We start from the raw sequence: 14727 nt of genomic DNA on the forward strand, positions 1-14727 counted from the left end.
TTGTTGAGCGCTTGGAGGAAGCCTTCCCCCAGCCTTCCACCCCCACTGTCCAGCAGCCAGCACAGAGGCAGCAGCAGGTGCCTGCATCCAGCAGCAAGCGCCCCACAGACCTGCTGTCTCTCAGCCACGAGCTCTACAGGACTGTAGAGGCTCCGGCAGCAGTGACTAGAGAGGAGGTGCATGCAGCAGCATCCTCCTCCGGTCACAGCCAGCGCCTGACCCGCATGGTGGCTGACTACATGGGGTCCTACAGCGGGCTTGACAGCGATGCCCCTGTTGATCCCATGGAGTATTGGGTCAAGCGCCTGGAGATCTGGAGCGAGCTGGCGCAGTACGCCCTGGAAGTGCTGTCCTGCCCCCCTTCCGGCGTGCTGTCCGAGCGCTGCTTCAGTGCAGCTGGTGGCGTGGTCACCGAGAAACGCTCACGTCTGTCTCACAAGTCTGTGGACAGACTGACGTTTCTCAAGATGAACCAGGCGTGGGTGGAAGGCGAGTTCCTGGCCCCTGTTGTCGGCGAGAGGGGGACATGAACTGGCTGCCGGAACTTAGAACCATCGTTAATGTGCCTTACCACCCTTTACCACCTCCTGGCTCCTGCTCACTAAGCCAGCCTGGTTCACTTTAACTATTACGTCGCCTGCAGCCACACATTTTACAACTACAGTGGGCTGCTGTGTACTGCCCTTCTGCTGTCTGTCTGTGTTTCCCACTGCCAGGATACACAGATTTACATTCTGCTGCCACTCTGCCACCAGCTATTACGTCAAACAATAGCTGCTCACATTACTCCTCCATTCCTCCTGCTGCTGCTGCTGTCTGTCTGTGTTTCCCACTGCCAGGGTACACAGATTTACATTCTGCTGCCACTCTGCCACCAGCTATTACGTCAAAAATAGCTATATCTGTGTAATTGGTTGTAAAACCAAAACTACAAAACCATAAAAAAAAAAAGGTTTAATTTTTCTGAGGTGCCCGGGTTGAAAACTGTGTTGTCCCAGTTGTGTATTGGACACGATGTGGGCTGCACGACCGCTGTCTGGGACCTCCTGTTGTGTTTATTTACAGCCCTGGTATCACCCGCTAGGTACCAGGGCTATTATGTCACGCTGCCTGCCTGCTGCCACACTCACATTACTCCTCCATTCCTCCTGCTGCTGCTGCTGTCTGTCTGTGTTTCCCACTGCCATGGTACACAGAATTACATTCTGCTGCCACTCTGCCACCAGCTATTACGTCAAACAATAGCTGCTCACATTACTCCTCCATTCCTCCTGCTGCTGCTGTCTGTCTGTGTTTCCCACTGCCAGGGTACACAGAATTACATTCTGCTGCCACTCTGCCACCAGCTATTACGTCAAAAAATAGCTATATATCTGTGTAATTTGTTTTACAAACAAAACCAAAAAACCATAAAAAAAAAAAAAAAGGTTTAATTTTTCAGAGGTGCCCGGGTTGAAAACTGTGTTGTCCCAGTTGTGTATTGGACACGGTGTGGGCTGCACGACCGCTGTCTGGGACCTCCTGCCTGCTGTGTTTATTTACAGCCCTGGTATCACCGCTAGGTACCAGGGCTATTATGTCACGCTGCCTGCCTCATTGACTGCCTGCTGCCACACACTCATCCTCCTCCTCCTGCTGCTGAATTTACCTCCTGCTGTCTGTGTGTTTCCACTGCCAGGGAGCACATACAATGGCGCTTCCAACATGCGTGCGCCACCAGCTATTTGTTACGCTCAAAAATAGCTGCATTTCTTTAAAAAAAAAATTGAAAAGAGAAATAAGTGAAGAAGAAGAAGACGATATAGAAAGAGAAGGAGAAGAAGAAGATGAAGAAGAAGGAGAAGAAGAAGAAGATGAAGATGAAGAAGATGAAGAAGATGAAGAAGATGAAGAAGATCAAGAAGAAGAAGATCAAGAAGAAGAAGATGGAGAAGATGAAGATGAAGAAGATGAAGAAGAAGAAGAAGATGAAGAAGATGAAGAAGAAGAAGAAGAAGAAGATGAAGAAGATGAAGAAGATGAAGAAGATGAAGAAGAAGATGAAGAAGATGAAGAAGAAGAAGATGAAGAAGAAGAAGATGAAGAAGAAGAAGAAGAAGATGATGATGATGATGATGATGAAGAAGATGAAGAAGATGAAGAAGAAGAAGAAGATGAAGAAGAAGAAGAAGAAGAAGAAGACAATATAGAAGAAGAAGAAGAAGATATAGAAGAAGATATAGAAGAAGAAGATATAGAAGAAGATATAGAAGAAGAAGAAGAAGAAGAAGAAGATATAGAAGATAAATAATAATAATAAGAAGAAGAAGTATATACAGTACTGAACAAAATTCTGGACACAACTTTTCTTTCCACCTTTTTTTTTTTAAAGGAACATCCCCACATAATCACTTGCTGTTGTTACTTGGAAAAAAAGATGTTTCTTGCATCATTCACCCTCAAAACAAGTGTTGGAAGCTATTTAAGGCCAATTCGAATAGTCAGCTCGAATAATGAGCTCGAATACCGACTCGAATAGTGAGCTCGAAGTCCGAGGTCGAATCGAATAGTAAAAATTATTCGACTCGAATATTCGACTGACCTCGAATAATTTACTATTCGAATTCGACCAAACTCAAATTTTAAAAAGGGGTATTTGAGCACCACTGCACTACAGTACTAACTACACAATAACACAGTAATCCTATTCCCTAACCTAACCTATACTGTAGCTAAGGCTAGCAGGCCAGCAGGCAGCAGCTGGCTTGATCTGTGCACAGCATACACACAGACACATAGCAGCTGCCTGCAGCAGCCCTGCAGCACACACCCTGACTGTCACTGGATGAAATCAAGCTAGCTACCTAACAATACAATAGTGTAGTGATAGTGAAGGGGTTAATCACTGAACAGCTTTAGGTTTATCACTGTATACAGCACTTGCTAGGCCAGCAGCACTGGAGCACACACTCTGACTGTCACTCACTGAATGAAATCAAGCTAGCTAGTCTAATAACAATATAACAATAGTGTAGTAATAGTGAAGGTGTTAATCACTGAACAGCTTTAGGTTTATCACTGTATAAGCACTTGCTAGGCCAGCAGCACTGGAGCATGTCTCTCAGTGAGCATTCACAAAGCAAGGACGATATGTCTCATCATGGCAGCCCTCCTTATTATACAGGCCAGGGTTCCCTTCTGTGATTGGGTGCCAGGGATTAGGCTGGGAGCCCTGTGATTGGCTCAATGAGGTCAGGTGGGGCTGGCCAGGGTTCCCTTCTGTGATTGGTTGCTAGGGCTTCTGCTGGGAACCCTCTGATTGGCTCAATGACGTCATCTCCTTATTTTCCGTATTCGGATCCGGATATCCGCCGGATATCTGGGTATGCGACCAAATATCCGCGGTTTGCTATCCGGATTTCCATAGAATCCAAATTGGATAGCTGAAAAAAGTTTGGATATCCGGGTTACCCGGATATCCGGAATCCAGATGAGCACCACTGGCCGCTTACATCAGATGAAGATCTGCTCCTATGTGAGTATCACGGTGCTGTGTATTCTCCTGGCCCCACCAAGGGGCGTGGTTTTCAGGGAATTGCAGCCCCGGTCGGTGAGGACCATGGGACTGGATGAACTTTGCTGCTAGATGCCCTGAGGTTACATGAAGCATGCTTCATTGTTTGTTGAACAGTGTTGTAGCCATAGGCAGCCATCCTTGCAGCGTTATTTGTACACTGCATAGCTTGGACCGCTTGCTTGCATTTGTGCTGTTATGTCGGCTTCCCACGCTGAGTCTTCCTAGCTGGTGTGCCTACCTGGAAGACTGAGCTTGCTTTCTGAACTTAATACAATAGCTCTGCACATAGCCTCTGCAATTTTCATCTGCTGGCCGGCATGGGTGGTGGGCATGCCGGGGCACTGCCCCCCTAGGAATCACTGCCCCTCCCCCCCCCCCCCGGGTGCCACCCCTGCTCAGTAACATACAGTTAACTGTTTCCAGGCTCCAGCAGTGTACAGTGAATAAAATAGGGTCTGTAAGAAACTCTCCATGTCAGGCTGAGTCTATAAAGGTGTTCAGTAAACCAAGGGTCCTATTCATTTACCTTAAATACCTCACAATCCTTGCAAAATCACTTATAATTAATGTATCTGCATGACACATATTTGCTAAAAAAAAAAAAAATCTTTCTACTTCCTTCTGATCATATGTTCTAACATGATCAGTCAATAGAAATAGAGTCTGGAGAAGGTTTATAAGCTGAAAGCTTACAGTTTTTCTTTTAAATTAATGAACTAGAGCTTGTGTTTTACAGACAGAAAGTTTTGAATAGGATAAAAATCCAGATTCTGTAAAATACAAGCTCTAGTCTCCAGCAATGCTTAGCTACTAAAATATGGAATTACACACACAGTGTTTCCCTCCCTCCCCCCTCCCCTTGCTTGTAGAGCTCTGAGACACAGGCTGGGGGCTGGAATGATTTGGTTAAGATCTGTCCACACAAGAGCAGCTTCTTAGCAAGTGAGTATTAAAGAATGCCAGCCAACTAGCCAAGCACATCTATAGAATAGAAAAAAAGGAGAGCCCAATATGGTGTAGTATGTTAAAGACAATTGGTAAGTGGTTTAGTGAGAGAATTTATACTCACAAACATGGTTTACCATTCAGGCAACCACTCAATAGGCAGGTGAGGAGATTAGACCTGTCCTAACTCAGGATTAAGAAGTCGCTCTCTGTAGTAAAGAAACAAGAAAGGGGGTAGCACTCCCCTCCACCAGGAGTGGACACAGAGTATTTGTATGTAGAACAGAGGTGCCAGCAGGATAAAAGTCAATAACATTTTTAAAAATTGCTTGGAGGAAGTGGTGGGCTTGCCTCCCAAAAGCAGACACGAGATCCTGTCTTCATAGAAATCAATACATTTATTATACGGTACCCCAAAAACAGTGCAACGTGTTTCGCAGGCCAAGCCCGCTTCATCAGGAAATTAACGTGGGGACAAAACTGAATTTCGGCAATAGTAGGTGTAGCGCCTCAGTGAGGCGCTACACCTGCTATTGCCGAAATTCTGTTTTGTCCCCACATTTATTGCCTGATGAAGCGGGCTTGGCCTGCGAAACGCGTTGCACTGGTTTTGGGGTACCGTATAATAAATGTATTGATTTCTATGAAGACAGGATCTCGTGTCTGCTTTTGGGAGGCAAGCCCACCACTTCCTCCAAGCAATTTTTAAAAATGTTATTGACTTTTATCCTGCTGGCGCCTCTGTTCTACATACAAAAAAAAGCACATCTATAGGTATTTTTTCTTTAATAATAGCACCAGCACCATCATTTGGACAATTTGTTCTCAACAAGCCTGTGAGTTCTGTTTGTGATGTTTACATTTGGTTAGCCTTCATTTTATCACCTGAGTTTGGCAAAAATATCTAACGCTTGCCATTCAAATATATCGATTTTGATCACACAGATGAGCCCCACCAGTCAGACATCATGCCCCCTAAAAGTTGGAGCTGCATCTGCCACCGGCACTTTTTATAACACAGCCCACTTTACTTGTGGTTGAGGAGCTTATAGCTTGGCGATTGGACTCTATTGATGTCTGAGGTCATTGTAGCATTGTGCATCTATATTACTTAAAGGATACCCGAAGTGACATGTGACATGATGAGATACGCATGTGTATGTACAGTGCCAAGCACACAAATAACTAGGCTGTGTTCTTTTTTTCTTTCTCTGCCTGAAAGAGTTAAATATCAGGTATGTAAGTGGCAGTTCCTGGGTCAGGACTGGGTCAGACTACAGTGTGACCCTCACTGATAAGAAATTCCAACTATAAAACACTTTCCTAGCAGAAAATGGCTTCTGAGAGCAGGAAAGAGATAATAAGGGTCAATAGTTCATAGATTTTAGCTCTGGCATACTTCAATGAATGTGTCATTGAGCAAAAACAATAAAACAGTTAAAACTTAAAAAGTAGATTTAAACATAAAATAAAACTGTGGAATGTCTTAAAAAGTAATTTTTAGGAGAAGGAAGATAGATACAATTGTTTATTTAATTTGTTTATTTTCGCTTCGGGTGTCCTTTAATGGGTGTTATCTCTTGAGCTGTGTGTAAGCCAGCCTGAGCATTGTGTGAGTGGGGTGATTCCTGCCATTCCCGAGACCCTCATGTGTTTATTAAGGTTTAATATGTCTGTGTATTTGTTCACTGCCGGCAGTTGTTGTGCACATTAAAGTTTATACCTTTTTGGAACTATGAGGCCTGCATAAGCTTATTTGTGTTGTCGGTTGCACAAATGCAGGGCCGGGCCAAGGCAGAGGCGAGAGAGGCTCCGGCCTGAGGGCGCAGTGTAGGAGGGGGCGCAGGGCCGGGCAGAGGCAGAGGTGAGAGAGGCTCCGGCCTCAGGGTGCAGTGTAGGAGGGGGCGCAGGGCCGGGCCAAGGCAGAGGCGAGAGAGGCTCCACCCTCAGGGCGCAGTGTAGGAGGGGGCGCAGGGCCGGGCAGAGGCAGAGGCGAGACAGGCCCCACCCTCAGGGCGCAGTGTAGGAGGGGGCGAGGGCGAGGCAGAGGCGAGAGAGGCCCCAGCCTCAGGGCGCAGTGTAGGAGGGGGCGCAGGGCTGGGGCGAGGCAGAGGCGAGAGAAGCTCCACCCTCAGGGCGCAGTGTAGGAGGGGGCGAGGGCGAGGCAGAGGTGAGAGAGGCTCCACCCTCAGGGCGCAGTGTAGGAGGGGGCGCAGGGCGAGGCAGAGGCGAGAGAGGCTCCGGCCTCAGGGCGCAGTGTAGGAGGGGCGCACAACTCACTCAGCTATCATTCCTCTATTGTGTTTGAAGCAGAGAGAAATAAGAAAAGTGAATACATGGCAGTGACTGCAAGCCAGATAACTGGAGATTAAGGTGTTGGGGGCCCTGGGGCACCTCTTACTCTAATAGCAAACAGTGTGTGACGGCTGGGGGGGCACACTTTGGAGTCTGAGCCTTGGGTGCTGGAGGACCTTGTCTCGGCACTGTAAATGCACGTGTTACTCACCAAACTGATCAGCACATCTATACCATCTACCCCTAAAGCTATGCTCCTTAACATATCTGGAGAAATACCCATTTCAGAACAGAAGACATTGCTGGCTAGGCTGCTTTTATTCTATGCTAGAAGGCAAATAGCCCTAAAATGCTAGAAAGCTGCTGCACCTACGCACTATCACTGAGAGTCACAGCTCTGCACACACAGCTATACCTGCCTACACAGCTATATATGACAAGAGAGGTTCTAGCTGCTGCACCTACGCACTATCACTGAGAGTCACAGCTCTGCACACACAGATATACCTGCCTACACAGCTATATATGACAAGAGAGGTTCTAGCTGCTGCAGCTACGCACTATCACTGAGAGTCACAGCTCTGCACACACAGATATACCTGCCTACACAGCTGTATATGACAAGAGAGGTTCTAGCTGCTGCACCTACGCACTATCACTGAGAGTCACAGCTCTGCACACACAGATATACCTGCCTACACAGCTGTATATGACAAGAGAGGTTCTAGCTGCTGCACCTACGCACTATCACTGAGAGTCACAGCTCTGCACACACAGATATACCTGCCTACACAGCTGTATATGACAAGAGAGGTTCTAGCTGCTGCAGCTACGCATTATCACTGAGAGTCACAGCTCTGCACACACAGATATACCTGCCTACACAGCTGTATATGACAAGAGAGGTTCTAGCTGCTGCACCTCCGCACTATCACTGAGAGTCAGAGCTCTGCACACACAGATATACCTGCCTACACAGCTGTATATGACAAGAGAGGTTCTAGCTGCTGCACCTACGCATTATCACTGAGAGTCACAGCTCTGCACACACAGATATACCTGCCTACACAGCTATATATGACAAGAGAGGTTCTAGCTGCTGCAGCTACACACTATCACTGAGAGTCACAGCTCTGCACACACAGCTATACCTGCCTACACAGCTGTATATGACAAGAGAGGTTCTAGCTGCTGCACCTACGCACTATCACTGAGAGTCAGAGCTCTGCACACACAGATATACCTGCCTACACAGCTATATATGACAAGAGAGGTTCTAGCTGCTGCACCTACGCACTATCACTGAGAGTCACAGCTCTGCACACACAGATATACCTGCCTACACAGCTGTATATGACAAGAGAGGTTCTAGCTGCTGCAGCTACGCACTATCACTGAGAGTCACAGCTCTGCACACACAGATATACCTGCCTACACAGCTATATATGACAAGAGAGATTCTAGCTGCTGCACCTACGCACTATCACTGAGAGTCACAGCTCTGCACACACAGCTATACCTGCCTACACAGCTATATATGACAAGAGAGGTTCTAGCTGCTGCAGCTACGCACTATCACTGAGAGTCACAGCTCTGCACACACAGATATACCTGCCTACACAGCTGTATATGACAAGAGAGGTTCTAGCTTCTGCACCTACACACTATCACTGAGAGTCACAGCTCTGCACACACAGATATACCTGCCTACACAGCTGTATATGACAAGAGAGGTTCTAGCTGCTGCACCTACGCACTATCACTGAGAGTCACAGCTCTGCACACACAGATATACCTGCCTACACAGCTGTATATGACAAGAGAGGTTCTAGCTGCTGCACCTACGCACTATCACTGAGAGTCACAGCTCTGCACACACAGATATACCTGCCTACACAGCTGTATATGACAAGAGAGGTTCTAGCTGCTGCACCTACGCACTATCACTGAGAGTCAGAGCTCTGCACACACAGATATACCTGCCTACACAGCTGTATATGACAAGAGAGGTTCTAGCTGCTGCACCTACGCACTATCACTGAGAGTCAGAGCTCTGCACACACAGATATACCTGCCTACACAGCTATATATGACAATAGAGGTTCTAGCTGCTGCACCTACGCACTATCACTGAGAGTCAGAGCTCTGCACACACAGATATACTTGCCTACACAGCTGTATATGACAAGAAAGGTTCTAGCTGCTGCAGCTACACACTATCACTGAGAGTCACAGCTCTGCACACACAGATATACCTGCCTACACAGCTGTATATGACAAGAGAGGTTCTAGCTGCTGCACCTACGCACTATCACTGAGAGTCACAGCTCTGCACACACAGATATACCTGCCTACACAGCTGTATATGACAAGAGAGGTTCTAGCTGCTGCAGCTACGCACTATCACTGAGAGTCACAGCTCTGCACACACAGATATACCTGCCTACACAGCTGTATATGACAAGAGAGGTTCTAGCTGCTGCACCTACGCACTATCACTGAGAGTCACAGCTCTGCACACACAGATATACCTGCCTACACAGCTGTATATGACAACAGAGGTTCTAGCTGCTGCACCTACGCACTATCACTGAGAGTCACAGCTCTGCACACACAGATATACCTGCCTACACAGCTATATATGACAAGAGAGGTTCTAGCTGCTGCAGCTACGCACTATCACTGAGAGTCACAGCTCTGCACACACAGATATACCTGCCTACACAGCTATATATGACAAGAGAGGTTCTAGCTGCTGCACCTACGCACTATCACTGAGAGTCACAGCTCTGCACACACAGATATACCTGCCTACACAGCTGTATATGGCAAGAGAGGTTCTAGCTGCTGCACCTACGCACTATCACTGAGAGTCACAGCTCTGCACACACAGATATACCTGCCTACACAGCTATATATGACAAGAGAGGTTCTAGCTGCTGCACCTACGCACTATCACTGAGAGTCACAGCTCTGCACACACAGATATACCTGCCTACACAGCTATATATGACAAGAGAGGTTCTAGCTGCTGCAGCTACGCACTATCACTGAGAGTCACAGCTCTGCACACACAGATATACCTGCCTACACAGCTGTATATGACAAGAGAGGTTCTAGCTGCTGCACCTACGCACTATCACTGAGAGTCACAGCTCTGCACACACAGATATACCTGCCTACACAGCTATATATGACAAGAGAGGTTCTAGCTGCTGCACCTACGCACTATCACTGAGAGTCACAGCTCTGCACACACAGATATACCTGCCTACACAGCTGTATATGACAAGAGAGGTTCTAGCTGCTGCACCTACGCACTATCACTGAGAGTCACAGCTCTGCACACACAGATATACCTGCTTACACAGCTGTATATGACAAGAGAGGTTCTAGCTGCTGCACCTACGCACTATCACTGAGAGTCACAGCTCTGCACACACAGATATACCTGCTTACACAGCTGTATATGACAAGAGAGGTTCTAGCTGCTGCACCTACGCACTATCACTGAGAGTCACAGCTCTGCACACACAGATATACCTGCCTACACAGCTGTATATGACAAGAGAGGTTCTAGCTGCTGCAGCTACGCACTATCACTGAGAGTCAGAGCTCTGCACACACAGATATACCTGCCTACACAGCTATATATGACAAGAGAGGTTCTAGCTGCTGCACCTACGCACTATCACTGAGAGTCACAGCTCTGCACACACAGATATACCTGCCTACACAGCTGTATATGACAAGAGAGGTTCTAGCTGCTGCAGCTACACACTATCACTGAGAGTCACAGCTCTGCACACACAGATATACCTGCCTACACAGCTATATATGACAAGAGAGGTTCTAGCTGCTGCAGCTACGCACTATCACTGAGAGTAACAGCTCTGCACACACAGATATACCTGCCTACACAGCTATATATGACAAGAGAGGTTCTAGCTGCTGCAGCTACGCACTATCACTGAGAGTCACAGCTCTGCACACACAGATATACCTGCCTACACAGCTGTATATGACAAGAGAGGTTCTAGCTGCTGCACCTATGCACTATCACTGAGAGTCACAGCTCTGCACACACAGATATACCTGCCTACACAGCTATATATGACAAGAGAGGTTCTAGCTGCTGCAGCTACGCACTATCACTGAGAGTCACAGCTCTGCACACACAGCTATACCTGCTTACACAGCTGTATATGACAAGAGAGGTTCTAGCTGCTGCACCTCCGCACTATCACTGAGAGTCACAGCTCTGCACACACAGATATACCTGCCTACACAGCTGTATATGACAAGAGAGGTTCTAGCTGCTGCACCTCCGCACTATCACTGAGAGTCACAGCTCTGCACACACAGATATACCTGCCTACACAGCTGTATATGACAAGAGAGGTTCTAGCTGCTGCACCTACGCACTATCACTGAGAGTCACAGCTCTGCACACACAGATATACCTGCCTACACAGCTATATATGACAAGAGAGGTTCTAGCTGCTGCAGCTATGCACTATCACTGAGAGTCACAGCTCTGCACACACAGATATACCTGCCTACACAGCTATATATGACAAGAGAGGTTCTAGCTGCTGCAGCTATGCACTATCACTGAGAGTCACAGCTCTGCACACACAGCTATACCTGCCTACACAGCTATATATGACAAGAGAGGTTCTAGCTGCTGCACCTACACACTATCACTGAGAGTCACAGCTCTGCACACACAGATATACCTGCCTACACAGCTGTATATGACAAGAGAGGTTCTAGCTGCTGCAGCTACGCACTATCACTGAGAGTCACAGCTCTGCACACACAGATATACCTGCCTACACAGCTGTATATGACAAGAGAGGTTCTAGCTGCTGCAGCTACGCACTATCACTGAGAGTCACAGCTCTGCACACACAGATATACCTGCCTACACAGCTGTATATGACAAGAGAGGTTCTAGCTGCTGCACCTACACACTATCACTGAGAGTCACAGCTCTGCACACACAGATATACCTGCCTACACAGCTGTATATGACAAGAGAGGTTCTAGCTGCTGCAGCTACGCACTATCACTGAGAGTCAGAGCTCTGCACACACAGATATACCTGCCTACACAGCTGTATATGACAAGAGAGGTTCTAGCTGCTGCAGCTACGCACTATCACTGAGAGTCACAGCTCTGCACACACAGATATACCTGCCTACACAGCTGTATATGACAAGAGAGGTTCTAGCTGCTGCACCTCCGCACTATCACTGAGAGTCACAGCTCTGCACACACAGCTATACCTGCCTACACAGCTGTATATGACAACAGAGGTTCTAGCTGCTGCACCTATGCACTATCACTGAGAGTCACAGCTCTGCACACACAGATATACCTGCCTACACAGCTGTATATGACAAGAGAGGTTCTAGCTGCTGCAGCTACGCACTATCACTGAGAGTCACAGCTCTGCACACACAGCTATACCTGCCTACACAGCTGTATATGACAAGAGAGGTTCTAGCTGCTGCACCTACGCACTATCACTGAGAGTCAGAGCTCTGCACACACAGATATACCTGCCTACACAGCTGTATATGACAAGAGAGGTTCTAGCTGCTGCAGCTACGCACTATCACTGAGAGTCACAGCTCTGCACACACAGCTATACCTGCCTACACAGCTGTATATGACAAGAGAGGTTCTAGCTGCTGCACCTCCGCACTATCACTGAGAGTCACAGCTCTGCACACACAGATATACCTGCCTACACAGCTATATATGACAAGAGAGATTCTAGCTGCTGCACCTACGCACTATCACTGAGAGTCACAGCTCTGCACACACAGATATACCTGCCTACACAGCTGTATATGACAAGAGAGGTTCTAGCTGCTGCACCTACACACTATCACTGAGAGTCACAGCTCTGCACACACAGCTATACCTGCCTACACAGCTGTATATGACAAGAGAGGTTCTAGCTGCTGCAGCTACGCACTATCACTGAGAGTCACAGCTCTGCACACACAGATATACCTGCCTACACAGCTGTATATGACAAGAGAGGTTCTAGCTGCTGCACCTACGCACTATCACTGAGAGTCACAGCTCTGCACACACAGATATACCTGCCTACACAGCTGTATATGACAATAGAGGTTCTAGCTGCTGCACCTACACACTATCACTGAGAGTCAGAGCTCTGCACACACAGATATACCTGCCTACACAGCTGTATATGACAATAGAGGTTCTAGCTGCTGCAGCTACGCACTATCACTGAGAGTCAGAGCTCTGCACACACAGATATACCTGCCTACACAGCTGTATATGACAAGAGAGGTTCTAGCTGCTGCACCTACGCACTATCACTGAGAGTCACAGCTCTGCACACACAGATATACCTGCCTACACAGCTATATATGACAAGAGAGGTTCTAGCTGCTGCACCTACGCACTATCACTGAGAGTCACAGCTCTGCACACACAGATATACCTGCCTACACAGCTATATATGACAAGAGAGGTTCTAGCTGCTGCACCTACGCACTATCACTGAGAGTCACAGCTCTGCACACACAGATATACCTGCCTACACAGCTGTATATGACAAGAGAGGTTCTAGCTGCTGCACCTACGCACTATCACTGAGAGTCACAGCTCTGCACACACAGATATACCTGCCTACACAGCTGTATATGACAAGAGAGGTTCTAGCTGCTGCACCTATGCACTATCACTGAGAGTCACAGCTCTGCACACACAGATATACCTGCCTACACAGCTGTATATGACAAGAGAGGTTCTAGCTGCTGCAGCTACGCACTATCACTGAGAGTCACAGCTCTGCACACACAGATATACCTGCCTACACAGCTGTATATGACAAGAGAGGTTCTAGCTGCTGCACCTACACACTATCACTGAGAGTCAGAGCTCTGCACACACAGATATACCTGCCTACACAGCTGTATATGACAAGAGAGGTTCTAGCTGCTGCAGCTACGCACTATCACTGAGAGTCACAGCTCTGCACACACAGATATACCTGCCTACACAGCTATATATGACAAGAGAGGTTCTAGCTGCTGCACCTACGCACTATCACTGAGAGTCACAGCTCTGCACACACAGATATACCTGCCTACACAGCTATATATGACAAGAGAGGTTCTAGCTGCTGCACCTACGCACTATCACTGAGAGTCACAGCTCTGCACACACAGATATACCTGCCTACACAGCTATATATGACAAGAGAGGTTCTAGCTGCTGCAGCTATGCACTATCACTGAGAGTCACAGCTCTGCACACACAGCTATACCTGCCTACACAGCTATATTTCCTAATGCCTCCATGGCAGCACCTATGGGTAGTAGTCCCGCCCCCTACCCTGATAGGACAGGTATCTAGATAAATTAAAGGTAGTAGGACTCCACCCCGTCTAATTTTTTCGTCCTTACCTCGACAGGTGTTCTAGGAGCTGTGCACCCATATCTGCAGTGGTTTTCCCCCAGGTTCAGCCTCTCCTGGGGAGTGGGCCTAATAAACTCTAATAGAGTCTTATGGCCGACCCCGTTTCTGCTGGTCTTTGGGGGTCCATGATGTGCGTCCAGGCTTCCGGAGGGGCTGTCAGGTGGGAAGCTAAAAGCTTCTCTTTGCCGCTCGCCGCACAGACTTTGGCTGGCTAAATGCCGGTGTAGAGGGCAGAGGGTCCAGGCGCGTTTTGCTCCGCCGCTGCGGCGGTTGCACTGCACTGATTGGGCGGCCGGAGAGCGGCATGACGTCACTTCCAGTTGCGCTCCTCGCACCCGGAAGTAGGAAGTGGTCCGACCTGGGTCGCTCTCTGGTGCGCTCCAGGCCTCCAGCACAGTCCTGGGGGTGGAGACTGCCTAGGGGAAGGGCTGGGGAAGCCTTTTAGAGGCAGACAATGGCGGTTT

This window comes from Hyperolius riggenbachi, chromosome 10 (assembly GCF_040937935.1).
Source record: "Hyperolius riggenbachi isolate aHypRig1 chromosome 10, aHypRig1.pri, whole genome shotgun sequence".
NCBI lineage: Eukaryota > Metazoa > Chordata > Amphibia > Anura > Hyperoliidae > Hyperolius > Hyperolius riggenbachi.